Source organism: Penaeus vannamei, chromosome 43, assembly GCF_042767895.1.
Source record: "Penaeus vannamei isolate JL-2024 chromosome 43, ASM4276789v1, whole genome shotgun sequence".
NCBI lineage: Eukaryota > Metazoa > Arthropoda > Malacostraca > Decapoda > Penaeidae > Penaeus > Penaeus vannamei.
Genome location: NC_091591.1, coordinates 20,404,732 through 20,409,295, shown reverse-complemented (window position 1 = coordinate 20,409,295; position 4,564 = coordinate 20,404,732).

The following is a 4,564-nucleotide window of genomic DNA, read 5'->3' as shown; positions in this document are numbered from 1 at the left end:
CCCAACAGGTAAATGAATATCCCCAACAGGTAAATGAATATCCCCAACAGGTAAATGAATATCCCCAACAGGTAACTATAAATATCCCCAACAGGTAAATGAATATCCCCAACAGGTAACTATAAATATCTCCAACAGGTAAACGATAATATCCCCAACAGGGAATAGTAAATATCTCAGAAAGTTAACTACGAGGATCCCCAGCAGGTACACGTCAACATCCCCAACAGGTAACTCTATATATCTCCCTCAGACACTCGTTATATGTTCTATATAACTCTCAAGAAAGGCTGAACAGACTTAAGGGCGCCCGGCTTGGATTGTCGTCCTTGACACGCCCACTCCGAAGGACAATTATTATCTCGCAAGTTTCATTGTAAACACATCTTGCGGGCTGTGTGGTTTGTAATCTTGTTTATTTGTTTATTTGTAAATGTGTAAATACTTTTTTTTTTAATAGCCCTTTCTTAAAAATGGTAATTGGAGAATGAAAAGTCAAAGGGGAATACCAATACTAAATTAGATCAAAAGAACCGACAATTATTATCATCTTTATCATTAGTATCATTATCACTATTATCATCATTATCATTTCTGACGAGGATGAATTCGAAGCCGGTTTGATACTTCTCTTGTATTGTGAAGATATTCATTCTCATTCATATCTTTTCTACATTCGTCAACATGAATACGGTTCATACACAGGCATCATAATCATCATTAATATTTTTTTATCATTGCCATCATCATCATTGTCATTAAACACTCCCAGAATTGCTGATAAAGATGTTAAAAAGGATAATAAAAACAGGCAGCTAATTGATATGAAAGAATAATAGCGATATATGCGCAATTATTCTCAATAAATGACCCGAGCAATTTGCACACGTCACCAACTCTTATTGAGAAATGAGAATTAATAAACACCAACCTCAGAACAGACTAAAAAAAAAATCAATTAATGATAACGAATTCAAACCGAAAAAAACGAGAGAGAGAGAAAAATAAAAACAAAACACGAAAAAAGGGAAAAAAAAATTTGATACAACACAAGCAAGCCTTCTCCAATTAAAGTCTACGGGCTCATTACACCGCATTTGACTACATAATGAACCGTATCAGACCAGTGATTCCCCAATTTTGCAAGCCTCCCACTTTCAATTTTGCTACGCCGAGCCCTAAGGCCATATTGGCGTATGCATGTTGAAATGTTGCAAATTTAGGCCTGTGCAACACTGGAAGAATAAGTTTATGAATAAGGATGCGTGTATGCATGTGTCTATACGTACATAGGTATTCATGTGTGTGAGGGGGGAGGTATATATTTATATATGTGTGTGTGTGTGTGTGTGTGTACTTGTGTACGTGTGTGTTTCCTCAACCCGTTTCTCCTTCCTCTTTTCTTTTTTGTCTTCTTCGTCTTCTTTTCCTTCTTCTTATTATTATTCTTCTTTCTTCTCTCCTTTCTTCCGTGGTTTCCATGTATCATTTATTTATTCCTTTATCTATGCATTTGACTATCTTCGTATTTTCCTCCTTCTTCTTCTTCCTCTTCTTCTTCCTCCTCTCCTTTCTTCCGTGATTTCCGTGTATCATTTATTTATTCATTTATCTATGCATTTGACTATCTTCGTATTTTCATTCGTTTGTTTATCTATCACGCCATTCATTTGTCATTTCATTTATCATTATTGTTACTTATTCATCAAATTATTTTCATTCATCTGTCAGGGTATTATTCTTTATTCGTTATGTTGTTATTCAAGTTATCATCGACATTTCGTCTCTCATTGTTTTCATTTTATGGAGACGGATAGATGTACCGATAGATAGATAGATGCATTAATATATGCACTGATAGATGGATAGATAAATAGATAGATGTACTGATAGATAAATAGATATATAGATGCACTGATAGATAGACAGATAGATATATAGATATACTGATGCACAGATAGATGGATATATAGATAAATTCATGTACTGATAGATGGATAGATACACTGATAGAAGCACTAATAGATGGAGAGATATAATGACAGATGTATTGATAGATGGATAGATGATTTGACAGATGTACTGATAGATGGATAGATATACTGATAGATGCACTGATAGATGGAGAGAGATATTGACAGATGGATAGATGTATTGGCAGATGTACTGACAGCTAGATAGACGGATGGATAGACGGATAGATAATTAGACAGATGCACTTATGGATGAATAGATATGTTGATAGATGGACTGACAGATAGATAAATGATTAGATAGGCGTAGTGATAGCTAAATAGACTGTTATATACATGGACGGTTTAATAAGTGGATACAAAGATAGACAGATGTAGGTGTATAAAAATAAAAAGTTATACACAAATATTGATGTTTGGGTGAATATACAAAGAGGTAAATGTATTTAGAAAATACATAAAGATATATAGATATATGGATAGATGTATAGGTGGGTAGGAAGAGATATAATGATAATAATGAGAGTGATAATAATGATGATAACAATTGTTATGATGATAATGAGAATAATAGTAATAATGTTGATAACACCCATAAATATATACAATAACAATGATTATAGAAATGATAATGATGACAACAATAACATTAACAATAATGATAACAACAATGATAACAATTACTACATTAATGATGAGGATAACAACTATAACAGCAACAACGGCAATAATCATGATAATAACAATTATGATGATAACAATAATAATAATAATAGTGATAATAATAATATTAGCAATGATAATAATAAGAAGATGAAGAAAAAGAAGAAGAATGATAATAATAATAATAATAATAATAATGATGATGATGATGATGATGATGATGATGATGACAAAAATGATAATGATAATAGCACTGATAATAATGATATTAATGAGATCTATATTTGTGATAATGATAATAACAATACTTGTAATGGTGATAATAAAATATAGAAATAATATCAACAATAATAGCAATAAAATGATGATATAAATAATGACATCGATGATAATGATAATAATGATAACAAAACAAATGATGTTTATGATAATGATAATGATAATAGTAAAGATGTTAACAATGATAATGATGATAAAAAATAATGGCAGAAATAATCACAATAAATATTATAAACATAGTAATAACAATAATCATTTTAATAATAACAGTAATTATAATGATGATGATTGATAATAATGACAGTAATAACAAGCAATCATAAGAAGAAGAATGATAATAAATGACAATAATATTTATCATTTTAGTCATAGCATTAATGGTCATTATAATGATATTACAATAATAGCAATAGTAATAACATTCATAATGATATTTATAATAGCAAAAATAATAACTACAGCAGTATTGATAAGTAAAATATACTGATAATAATAAGAATTATAATCGTGATGATAAAAATGATAGGAACAATGACACTAATAATAATAATGATAACGATGACAAGGATGATTGTGATGATGAGAATGAGGATAACAATGATGATAATGATAATATCAGTCTTTAAGTCTTAGTTATCGAAATTCAATTCATATAGACGCAAAATTATATTAGTTCACTTATCTAGTGTTACAACCATCGATTTCCGGATAAAACAAGACCTGATAACCGGCCCTGAACATAAATCTGAACAAGATGAGAACAACGACGAGTCTGAAGAACGGTTATGAATATCTATGATTCTGAAGAACGGTTATGAATATCTATTTACTCTCTTCTTTACATTTTAACAAACAAACCATTTATAATAATAATCATAATCTACTCTATTAGTTATAACACAAACCATTTATGATAATAATCATAATTTACTCTGTGAGTTCTAACACTAAATTTTGCTATACTGATATGACTTAAAAAAAAAGAAAAAAAAAAGAAAAACGTAAATAAACATTTTTGCAGGAAAGTTGATTCTGCACGGACCAGATATCTTTGCAATGATAATCGATAATCCTTTTGAAATATCGAATCAATATCGATCTCGACAATAGTAATAATGATCAGGAAAATAGCAATGATAATAACAGTAATAACATAGGTAATAGTAATAGCTAAATGGATAAATAAATTGCCGTTTTTTGGGTCCGTTTACAGTACGGGCGCTTGATTAGTGCGAATGTATACCTTCAATTTTCCCCATGTTGTTTTTCGGGCCAGATTTCCCCTCATTCCCTCCCCCTCCCCCACCCCCTCCTCGTCCCCTTTCCCTTCCCCCCTTCCCTCCATCCCCCTCGTCCGCTTTCCCTTCCCTTCCCTCCATCCCCCTCGTCCCCTTTCCCTTCCCTTCCCTCCATCCCCCCTTTCCCTCCATCCCCCCCCTTCCCTCCATCACCCCCCTTCCCTCCATCCCCACCTTCCCTCCATCATCCCCCTTCCCTCCATCCCCCCCCCTCCCTCTACCTCTACCTCCTATATCTCTCCCATTTTCATCAATTTTTTTTTTATTTTTTTTTTATTTTTTTTTTTTTTCATCGTTAATAGGAAACTATTGTGGGCGAACATGTACAAAGGCGCTTCACTTCTGTACGAG